We start from the raw sequence: 12,659 nt of genomic DNA, 5'->3' as shown, positions 1-12,659 counted from the left end.
TCATAGTGATATTTAGAATGTTAGCCTTGCATTATAGAATGCCAAACATTTAAATAATATATCTGTTGTCTTTCCCTTTGACAAAAGAAACAGATACTAAAAGATTGCAATGAAAGTAAATGATCTTAAGAATAAAATGTAATAAAATCTGTCGAAATGCAGGCTAGTTTGCAATGACTTGCAAGCCAATATAGAAGTACCCTGATTTTATTTGTATATTTGGCCTACTCTGTTCCAAAACTGAGAAATGGTTAGCATACTTCCTTTACAAGTGGTTTTAACATGAAATGGCTTCAGTAATTTGAATGCAAGTCATAAACTCCATAAATGAAATACAGATATAATATCTACAAAACAAAAATCTTTTAATTGTGCTTGATGGAATTCAGTGGAAATATGAATTTTACCATGAAATTACATGATGTTTTATGTAGCTTCTAGATGATCTGTCCTGAACCATGTGTTTCAAAATATCTTGTTAGCAGTCACCTTTTAAAGTAACCTATTTCTAGACATTCTAATGCTTCTGAAGTGACTTCAGATGTACCGTCTGTGACTAGGGAGTTACTCATTTTATGCCAGAGAGTATCTCACTATACTGCATGGAAGGAAACCAGAAGTCAAATCTCGGAAAGCACTGATGAGCCTGAAACAGGATGGGTGCAGACTGGAGTTGCCCAGTAATGCTTTGCTTGATTGACTTTTAAAACTCGCATGTATCTGTTTTTTCAGAATACTGGAGCACAGGGAAATTTAATGCTTATGCTTAAAATTCCTCTTATTTAAGCAAATTGGCTCCTAGAATTAAATAAACAATTCAGAGCATGCATAAGGAAATGAGATATTTCTTCAAATTAACCTCCTTCAAAGCTTGATCCAGTAAGACTTTCACAGAGATAGCCTTGTAAAAAGCATCAGGTTGCTATAAAATCCAGGTGGTAGGGGCACCCTTTACCTTTATGCAGGGGCTTCCTCAAGATCGTGTGTCAGAAAATGGGAGAGTTTGGCTCATATGCCGTGCTGCTTTAGCCTGAGTTGGTTCACCTTTTCTGTGATTTTAGGTGAAAACAATGTATGTTAACTTGAGGTATTTTCCAGTTGTGCCAATATGTAAAAAAAATAATCCAAGAATAATTCAGAATATTTTAAGATTCATGCAGAGAGAGAGATATGGAAAAAAAGGCTTAGTTGTCTTCTTTAAAGCACTCCTGTAGGAGAAGAAAAAGTATGAGAATTTGACACTAGATTATGGGAACATATCTCTGTGTTATTAAATCGTGTTATGCCACAAAAATGTTCGGAGGAGTGGAACACCTCTCCTATGAGGAAAGGCTGAGACTGTTGAGGCTGTTCAGCCTGGAGAAGAGAAGGCTCTGGGGACTCCTTATTGTGGCCTTCCAGTACCTAAAGAGGGCTTGAAAGAAAGATGGGGACAGGCTTTTTAGTAGGGCCTCTTGTGGTAGGGCAAGGGGTAATGGTTTTAATCTGAAGGAGGGTAGATTTAGATTGGATATAAGGATATAATGAAGACTTTTTTTACGATGAGGATGGTGAAACACTGAAACAGGTTGCCCAGAGATGTGGTAGATACCCCATCCCTGGAAATGTTTAAGGTCAGGTTGGATGGGGCTCTAAGCAACCTGATCTAGTTGAAGATGTCCCTTCTCATTGCAGGAGAGTTGGACTATATGACCTTTAAATGTCTTTTCCAAACCAAACTGTTCGATTATTCAGTGACTGTTTTGGATCAACTCCTCCCTGTGTATGTTACCTTAATGGCAAAGGCAGGATCCTGAACTTGGCTCTTATGTCAGATTTCTAGAGGTCAGACCTCTTGAACTTACTGGAGATAGCTACAGGCAGGGGTTTTTTTATTTAATGCCTGTATACTTCAAGGGATTTAGCATGACAGATAAGATTCAGAGAGAATTCAGTTACCATAATCCAAAACAGGTTCTTAGCTGAGGGATTTTCTCCTGTGAGAAGAGGTCCTTTACTATCTGTCATGCAACACCGGAGCAGCAGTTTTATTTCACAGGTGTGAATAATCCCTCTCCCTTGTCTTTATTTTCTGCTTATTTTTAATTTTTTAGTGTTCTGGTCCCTTTTCCTGCTTGTTCTTAATTTCTTCCCAAGCTGTTGTATTAGCTGATCTCGCTGGCATTTGCATGCTCAGATGTCTGCCTGCCAGTCAGGGGTTCTGTGCACTGGGTGGCATCACTCATAGAGCTTTCACTGACCTACCTGGCACAGCTTTAATTCTTTAACACTAGCTATGTGCGCATGTAAAATGCTTGAAGAACCATCTTTTAATTTCTTTTATGTGTATTAGCAGAATCATGTTTTGGGAGGAAAAAAAACCCAAACCAACAAACAAAACAAAGCCTACAAACAGTGTTTGCAACATAGCTGTAAAGGAATTTTGAGTGAATCTGAATAATTCACCTGATGCAAGATTTCCTGTATTTCTGAACACCTAAAATAAAGATCCATTCACCTGTGAATGCTGTGGTGGATATGCAGAGTTTACAGCTATTGTAGCACTTCGAAAAAATAGCAAAGCTGGCAATGTTATTTAGTTGGTTTTTTACAAGAAAAGTCTGATATCCTATTACCTCTTCTTTTGGAACATAGGAGTACTGTTAACTGAAATTGGTATGGGTTTGTCTTTCAGGGTTTCTGTTTATGTGGAAAATCAAAAATATCAATCTATTTTCTTCAGATACTATAACGTGTAATCTTGATTTTACAGTTATATAAAACCCGCCGCAGTAACTGAAAAAAAAATCATGAACACCTTATGAAGTTAGACGTTAGTCTTTTGCTAGTGGCCCTGTTGCTTTAGACCTTTGTGTAGTTTAGTTGAGAAATTTAGTCTTAGTAAAAATGTCAAATAGATTATTTTTTTCTCACACTTACCTGTGTGTCCCTTTTTTTTTCTATTTTTTTTCCCCTCCTTCCCTCAATGAATGTATCTAGTATCCTCAGAGCATGGGTCATTCCACAGGAATGGAAAGCACATGCTTTGGACAAAGTAAAGAGTGGAAATACGGGTGCAGTAGGCAACAGTTCAGAGAGGGGAAGGGAATGGCAGGATCATGGATCATAGGGCAGGATCATAGGGCAGTATCCTCTCCGTATGGAGCAACCACAGCCTGAGCAGTTGATGTGACTCTTGTCTCTGGATGTGTTGTCTGATGGTGACTTATGAAAGTGAGCGATGAGCTGATGGCTTCTCCGGGTATTGTCTATAAAAGGAATGCTCTAGCTTTGTGCATCTCTATCAAAAGATGTTTTAAAACCCTTGTCAAAGAAAAATATTTTAAACTGAACAGTGACATGCAATTATCACATCTGAATTAAATTATTACTGTGGAATATTCATGAGGCTTGGAATTTTTTTCATTTTACATCTTTGGTTTATTACCTTTGTTTAACTACAACTCAATTTGAATTACAAAGTGTCTAATTAGCATTATTAACAAAATGCTAATTGTACTTCTTGGCTTTTATATTGGTTTATTTTAGATTTTATTTTTTTGTGTGCTACTTCATTTAGTTCATATATTTCCTATGCAGACATATGTCATGATTCATTTGAATTGTAGGGCTGGCCAGATCCTCTATGGCTAAAATGTTTGAAATTGCTTAAATTAAATGTTTCTGTAAAAAAAAAAAAGTTTTAGATTTTTTTTTCATGTTTGACATGAAACAATAGTTGTAACTGGGAAAAAAATGCATTTATGCGTAAAGTATATCTTCCACCTACCCTATTCTGAAAGATTCTCCTTAAGGAAGGAAAAGTTCAGTGTAATCCCTATTTATTGTGGATTACAGAATCACCAGCACGTTTTCATATTCAATTTCAGATATGCTTAATGAATTTAAACCCTACCACCCAGTTACGGAGAGGTGGAAGACATGATCATGTGCTACCAAATCCTGAAGGTGCTTCACCTCAGAGTGACTGACGCTTCCCCAGAGCTCTCTGACTAGAAGGGGTTGACTCCTTCTGTGGTTAGGGATAGTTTATCCTTATGCTATTCACTTTTTTTAAAACAAATTGTGCCAAGTCTGTCAGGGCCTGAGGGCACTGAAGAGGCCTGAGCAGCCTTGTGAGCAGAGAGCTGTAGCTGGGCACCTGGTGGAGGCTGGCTCCTGTGGCCAGCCTGCTGGTGCCTGGGGAGGGAGGGCTGCCCTTGGGGATCTTCCTCACAACTCGGAATGTCCTGTTGAACAAAATCGGTATGCTGCAGGCATGTGCTATTTTAGAAAAAAGCTGAGGTACAAATTAAGTTTTAATTCACATTTAGTAATTTTACAGCTTTTTAACTGGGACTTGGGGGTGGAAAGGATAGGAGCAAAAGCAGTACTTTGGATAAACTTTTAAAATAGTCTCTGCGCTTTCTGATTTCAACCAGAAGTCCTTAAAATATGAATTAATATTTCTAGTATAGAGGGTGGTGGATCAAACAACCATGACTGTTCTCGCCACTGTTGTAGCGTGCTTGCTGGGCCCAGAACAGGGACCCATCTTCAAGGTTTTGAGTTCTCCCATCGCTTGTCTTCAGGAGGACCCTTGAAGTCACCACAGCAGTAACAGCAACTGAAGACAGAGGGGGTTTTGGGGGTTCTCCCCCTCTTTTTTTTTTTTTTTATTTATTCTGTTCCTGGATATACTGACCTCAAAGGGATTTGCTGGTGTTAACTTTTGTAACTGTGAATCATTTTTTTGAACGTGAGAATTTCAAGGGACAGAGTAGATACATGGCATGTGTAGAAAACTACAGATATTTTGTCCAATTCTGTTTTCTTTTTTTAATCTTTAAAAAGCATTTAATGCCATCCAGACAAAGAGTAATATATTTTGCATTTATAGATTAGAAATCATTAGCCTGACAGTCTAGTTGAATGGCATTTGGTTGGTTGTTTTGGGAGACTGCGTCCACTTCTTTCATAGTTACCTCTCTCTCTCCTTCATGACTGTTTAACTACATTCCTCTCAAGCAGTCAAGCAACAGCAGGACTTATTAGTTCAATTTCTCAGCTGCAGTTATTGTATTTGAATTCTTTTAATTTTTTTTCCCCTTTTTGTTGGAGAGGGCCCACCAAAATAACTGTCCAAAAGCACATTATGAATCAGTTTTCTGCTTATATTCTATAAAAATTGTTTGTGCTGGCAGCACAATGCATGTTGTAAGATATTATTGATGAAGAGGTGACTCGGGAGACACCTCTCACCTGGCTTTGTATGAACCTTCGTTGTTTAATTGAGATCAGTGGGATTACTCCAATTCGTGTCCAATAATACAATGTGAAAGAAAAGAAAGACCAGAACTTATTAAAAACATCTTATTAACCGGTTTTCTTTTTTTTTTTATACCTGTGATAAGAAAGAAAAAGTAATGATCAATAAAATAACATGATGGGAGTTATTTTTACTGTGTTTACCTGCATTTTCAGTTAGAGATGAGATTCTCTGATACTTGGTTTCAAATACCTAGCACGCAGGAAGTCTTCCTAATTACACAACTGTGAGTAGTTCAGTGAATTGTCAGCTACTTCATTTTGGAAGAGTTATAACTATTGACATAAAACTGCCAATTTACTAATTAGCCTGGGCAATCTGAAAGGAAAATTTCATCCCTAAGATACCACTATAAATCAAAGTAGTAGATTCAATCCCGCAAAGACTTAAAACGTGATTAACTCTGTTTCAGTATTATTTCTCATTTGAATAAAGCTATCTGTGTGCTTTACTGATTGCTCTAATGACCAAAGTCAATCATAACCAAAAGATTTCTAATGATGGATTCCTTAATTTGCTGTGTAGACTAAGTAGTTAATTCCAGTCCTCCCATTCCTCATCCACAAATCCCTTTAAAACCCTATTAGCCTCAAGACTTATTTAGTAGTCTTTTTCTATACTGTGCTCACTGCTGTATGGGAAATTCCATGTCCAAGCCTGTCCATGGTGAATTGGTTAGTTTTACCTGCAGTAAACTGTGCAGGTGGAAACAGTCTCACTGCTATTCTGAAGTGACATACAGAGTCATGTCATTCACAGTAGCATTTAAGAAAACGTGGGGTATAGGAGAAAAGAACTCCACTGTGTTATTAAATAAATTACAGATTGCCTCTTACATCGATGTATCCTATCACTTCTGTCCTAGTCAGTTGGTATCAATCTTGGCATAAATGTCAAAAAATATTCTTTTGAAACAAAAATTATTCTCTCACTGCTAGGAGTGGCCTTTACAGGTCTGTGTAAACTGTGGGTAAGCTTTAATTACCTCTGTCTTTGTGACAAGCTTTGTGGCTAAGCAGATTTGCGTCATGAAGGTTACCAATCTGGCTGGTTTTGCCTCCAATAGATTATCTAATGTAATAAATTCTGTAGTATTGTAAATAGAACATCTGTAAAAGGCTAGCAAGCACTTCCTGGCTAAATAAGTAGTAATCTCTTTTATAAACTTTATTCTTACCATCTCTCTGGTGGTGGATGTTGTTAGGCTCTGCTTTGGGAATGTCAAGAAATGCATTTTGTGCAAAACTGGATACTGCTGTTCAGAGTTTTACTTGGGAACAAAATAATGTCTACATGATAACTGAGCGCTTGGTAGAAACCTAGCAAGTGTCTTATTTAATAAGCATAGTCTAGTTGTATTCATAATTATCAAGATAAAAAATGCTGAAATAAATATGGATCTTTACGTAAATGTTATGGTTCAAATATATTTATGTCTTTGGAACTGAAATGAGATCTCCAATCTCTTTGCTATTAGAAACGTGCCATATGAATCTCTTCTGCCGAGTCTAATTGAGTATCACTCATGTAACAGCTAGATTTTTCTTAGCACTTCAAAAGATGATCAGATTGTTCTTCTAATTTAAGCCAGTTAAAAACTTACACCAATCCACATTTTATATATAGAAGTCTTAATTTTCTATCTCCATTACTGTAGTAATAAAATAGGATGAAAGCTTTTATTTGAATGTTTCATATCTGTACTATGCTGGGCAAGTGTGGAATGTAAAAAGCAAATCATATTCTGGGTTAATGCCACTTGAGAAAAAGTATGAATGCACCAGTTTACCAATAGTAACATCAGGCTTAATACCAGTTTGTCTCTTAAAGAAAAAGCTCTGGTCTTTCTTCCTTTTCACAGACTCTAGACTTTGGCCAGTTCCTTGGGGCTTTATCGCCTGCTGACTCTTCTTCAGCCTTAACTATCTGTTCTGAGACATTCATGAGCCTCCAGTATCTGACTATCTGTAGTCATCCTGAAAGTCACTTTGTTTGAAATATTGTTGAGGTAGCATAACAAGTATATAAGTCTTACAGGGTGCTAGATTTAGGAGAAGCAGACAAGCTTTAGTCAGGTGGTCCTGAGGGAAGCATCTCTGAGTATTTAGTAATAGTGTCTACTGTTGTGGGAAAATGTGTTCCCTTATAAAATTATTTTTCTAGGCTGAAGTGCTCATATTGTGAAAGCAAGATCAAATTTGTAATAAGAGTAGAAGAAAGCAACAGCAAAATGATTGTATCATCTCTGCTAAGATAGGATAGGTTTGTGACAGTAGGTGGGAAGTTCACATAATATTAATTACCTGTGTCTTCATACATATGTTTACTGTCAGAATATATTTTGATTGCTACTGTGTCTGGAGAACAGAGCTGTCTATCTGTACTGGCACTAGAAACAGTTAATTGTGGTACCTTGGTGTACCTCTTAGAGTGGCAAAAAGATCAATTTTTATTAAGTAATCCTAACTTTTTGCGGAGCTTTTTTGTTGTATTGTGTCAAGATACTAAAATCATGCTGAGGGGTTACTGTACAACAGTTAGCTCCTCAGATACTTGCATGTAGACAGGTCAATAGCCATCATTTTGCAGAGAAGTCTGAGTGTTTGCACGGTTTGCATTAGATCTATCACTTTTTCTAGTGTCTTGCATACTGATTTTTAAACCCTCTCAAGTACCTGAAATGATTTCTTACATAATTTTAAAAATCTTTCTGCATTAATACTTGTCCCTTGGTTGGGTCATTTGCTCAACATTTTAATGATTTATGTCTCTCATGTAGATATTAGCAGGTACAAAGATATTTTAATGATATTCTGCTGCATATTGTTCACTGGAGGAGAATATAAAGCAGGGAAAATACAAAGCGTTGAATACGTGGATAGTTTCCAGCCTTTTATATGATTTAGCATCTTTGAATCACTGGTTTCTACTGCTGACCTCTGCTTCTGACCTTTCACTGACTTCACAGGTCAACAGGTCTGTCAGCAACTTCATTTTGAATAATTTGTCATCTCAGATCTCTAGATAGTATTTCTGTTCTCAGAGAATTACTTATTTTTTTTTTAGTAGTCATTGACCAGAATTAAGTTGAGGTTCTACAATACAAAATCAGATCTTGGGTACTGGATGGGAAGTATAGTGAGAGTAGAGTGTACTGTCCGCTGTATTGGGCACCAATACAATGTAAGGGTGGAATGTACATAAGTTTCCAGTACTTCCCTCATACATTGAAAAAACCCCTCGGTCCTCTCTGTTCTTCATATGCTGCATAGCAGCTTCAGTTCAAATTTAATATGCCTTCAGCCACCTTTTTTTTTTCCTTGTCTTCCCACTCAGAAACGGAAGGAACAACTACCAAACACCTATAGTGTAACAATGTCCATACCTGGTTATTTGGGAAACACTCAACTGCATTTGACATGACTACTTCCTTCAGTGATATACTGGTGTTCTTTCTATTTCTCTCGTATGTTGTTTTCCTACTTATACACTGGAACAGTCTTCTCCTACACCCATTTTCATGCATAGCTTTCTCTGTGAGCTGTTTGGCTGTGTACAAGAGGTGTGGTTGCTTTAATCTTGCAATCAGAAGGCTTTGTTCTTCTCACAGTGTGTTGTTGATTAATGCAAACTAATAATTGCAAACACTACAGTGTGCGGTGTTACAACACCACAAGTGATTGGCTGGCCTGCAGTTTGACAGGCTTTTCTTAGATGCAAGAAATAGCAATACAAAAATTGCATTTCAAAGTGTTGCCAGAATGCCTGATTTCATTTTGATGTAATTATAGCAATGACATTTAGTAGTGCTGTCACTAAAGAAACATTAACATTTTGAATATACAATGTTTTTTCAAGGACAGATACCTCTTTTGGTGTCTTTTTTTAATGTGGAAAACTAAAATCCTCAAGCACACTAAATCTTTTGGAAGCTTATTATATTATTAAGAATAATATATGACGTGAAGAATGCCAAGTAGAGATGTGGGAAAGGAGACTTTTCCTTTCTTACAAATTTGGAAAGTGAGACATAAAAATTATTTTTTTTTGGGGGGGGGGAGGGGGTGGTTGGGATTTGTTTTTTGTTACACACACATACCCCACCAGACAAGCACAAACCCAGGATACTCTGCTAGTGCACCTTGGTCTTCTGCTGGATCACTTTGTCCCTTAAGAACTTGGTCTAACTCTTGCTAGAGCAAAGAGATAATGCTGTGGTCTTAAAGCTGGGTCTGGTTAATGTCATCAAAAGCTAAATGCATATGATTTTTCTTACAGGTTTTATGCCCATCATAAGAGTTAATTTAAAGAAGTGTTGGATAGGTTGGGTTTTCTATGAAGCAAAAAATAGGAAGCTTTTAGCTATGGTGTGAGTGAACAGCTGAGTACTGACTGATAGTGTGGGACCGTGCTACTGGTTTCCTGTGTATATGCTTTTAGCATGCCCTACGTGGAAGATGACCTGTTTTTATTTCAAATGGAGCCACTTCATGCAAAAAGTAATCTTGTGTGCTTGAGAAATTTCGTGAGGAAATTGTAGCAGAGAGCGCACTGTAAAGTTCACACTGTGCCATATAGCAGAGTAGCTGTCCCTCATAGATAACACCCTAAAAGATGACCAGAAATTTCATACTGATGTTGTTACTATTAATAACTAATTAGATATTGCCACATTAATCATATTTGGACCTGATTCAGTGCTAGCTGTAGTAGTTTACTTTTAACAGTTGTTGGTATTGCATCAATTCCTTTCTGTTCTGGTTTCTTTAGGGATGCTTTCTGGATTATGTTTTACAAGTCAGCTACTTTCTCAACTGCGACAAGACTGTGGCATAATCAATATAGTCACACTGCTTCAAATCCATTTAAAATATTTTTCTTTCTAACTAATAATTTACTAATTAATTAATATTAAATATTAATTTAACATTTAAACATTTTCTAGAATCTCACTCAACCTTATAAATGGTCCTACACCTATTTCCTTTCTTGCTTAAGAATTACTGTGCCTCCTTAAGTTTTTATGGTTATGGACCTAGACCTGCAAACTACTGAATACTTGGAAAGTTTTCTCCTGTAATAATGCTGTAACTTCACTGAAGTAATTCCTCTAAAAAGTTTAACTTGAAATATGTTCTACTTATGAAATCAAGATCATTAGTACCAGTGTTGATAACATATACCTGTGGAACTGCTTAGGTAAGTATCATGTCAAACTATGATTCCAAGACTAAATTTTTGGATGCTGTCAGGGTGTGTTACGGAAAAGTTGATCAAAGAACGTGCAAGAGACAGTAATGCAGAGGATGTGATTTATAATGTTAGTAACAAAGACCTACTCTTTAGCAATGACTCTAATATATTTATGTTCTGCAACTTCCCAAAATCTAAGCAAGGCACAAGTATTGTGCTTGATTTTAAAAAAGAGATGCTACATAAAAGTAAGGGTCCTTGCTGAGAAGAAACTGGAAGGGACAGCTAAAAAAAAAAAAGTTGAATCTTTGGAGGAGATGTGAAAATTATACTGGAATCAAAGATTATTTGTACAGAAATTTAAGGAAGACTGGATGGAAGCTAGCATGATCAAACTGGGAGGGGGGGGGGGGAGGAGGAAGGAGGGGAAGATTATTAGAATCAAGCATGCATTTTTCAGAAAAATAAGTAGTGAGATAAATTAAAAGAACAGAACTCATCAAACCAAACACGTAATTCTAGCACCTTAAATATAAAAAACGCAATTGGGCAAGGAAAAAAGTTTATAATTTGCAAACAGCAGAATAACTGTGACTAAGTCCTTTTAAAGTATAACAGGAGCAGCAAGTATACAAGTCCACTAGATGATTGCTATATAAAGCCAATACTTGGAGAGGATGAGGTATAGAGCTGGTGCATCCTTGGTAACTAACGGACAGGTTCAGTATGGAGGAACCTGGAAAATACCTACTAGAAGGCCCCCTGTGGACTTTAGCATGCACACTTCATCTATGAAGTGGCAGATGAAATTCAATGTATTGGTATTAAGTGATGTGCACTGGGGAAAATGAACCTGAACTTTGTGTACATGATGAATTTTGTGTTGTTACATTCAGGAATGAGGTCTAAGAGCTATGGTAGATAATTTCACCAAAATGCTGTCTCAGTGCTTAGTAACCATCAGGAAAATAAATCACACTTTAATAATTATTTAGGAAGGAAATAAAGAACAAATTCAGAGGTACCATCTTCACATACACTAGTCCAGCATATAAGTAAGTCTCATACTCTGTGGTGATGCACATATTCTAAGAAGATTGAGTAGAATTGAAAGACATACGGAGAGAGTAAAAAGTTGATCAATGGTAAGGAACAGTATCCATATGGGGAATGGCAAGGTAGATTATTTTTCTTCCTGGAAGGTAAACTACTGTGAGAGGCATGCTAGAGATCTACATAGTCTTTGGTGGCATGGGGGAAAATAAATGAGAGAGCATTGAATGAAACTTTCAGCTGCTGAGCTGAAAACAATTAAAGGGAGGTGGTTTTTTTTATGCAACACCTGAAGGAGGCTCTGCTGTTCTTCCTGTAAAATCTCAAGAATGCTAGTTTCATGAGAGGTCAAAATTCACTGAAACAATTGATGGTAAACATGACTTTTAAAGTGTTTTAAATAATGAATTCAAGATTTTAGTGGTTTGTTCTTTGTTGGTTTGGTTGGTGTCCGTGTGTCGTTTGTCCGTTCCCCCCCTCCCCACACACACCCCTATTTCAGGTAAAGTGTTACTACTCTATATTAACTACACTATACTGCAGCTGGTTTTCTCCCAGTCAAGTCTACCAGTAGTCAACCCTATGCCTGCCTGCAATAAAACTTACACATGTTCAAGCTTTTTTTTGCCTATATCAAATGCCATAACCAGCTGCGACAAAGATCAGAGCTCAGCACAGAATAAGCTGTTTTACTCAAGTTTGCAGACATACTGGATCAACCTGTCATAGGCCAAGTTCATACTGCTAGGTTAGTTCAAAGCCCTATCGACCATGTCTGCACTATGCTGAAGAAGTGCCTTATACAGAAGTAAAAAGGAGATGGATCTCAATATGGTACTGGATTACTTTGTAATCAACTATGATATAATTAGGCACTAATTTCACTAATGCAGTTAAACCTCTTGACTGCTGTAATTTCTCTTGCGGGTGAAGTTTTCCTGTTATTCCTGAGTACTGACGCTGTCCCGAACACTGAATAATCCAAATACCAAATATTATTGTACCTTCTTAGTTGATTATTTCTGCTGCGTATGTGGATAGATGTAAGCTTCATATCTTTCTCAGATCAATCTTATTGTCTATTAATTAAATATTAAGTTGCTGT

The 12,659-nt window shown here is 37.0% G+C and overlaps 1 protein-coding gene across 1 annotated transcript in view; it reads left to right on the top strand.

The window, feature by feature from the left end:
- PRKN (parkin RBR E3 ubiquitin protein ligase) overlaps positions 1-12,659 on the top strand; it is a 774,760-nt gene that overhangs the window by 354,860 nt on the left and 407,241 nt on the right. The gene's annotated exons all lie outside the window — the stretch shown is intronic.

Source organism: Falco peregrinus, chromosome 7, assembly GCF_023634155.1.
Source record: "Falco peregrinus isolate bFalPer1 chromosome 7, bFalPer1.pri, whole genome shotgun sequence".
Taxonomy (NCBI): Eukaryota; Metazoa; Chordata; class Aves; order Falconiformes; family Falconidae; genus Falco; species Falco peregrinus.
Note: the sequence above shows the minus strand (reverse complement) of the source record. Positions and strands in the feature narration are given on the sequence as shown.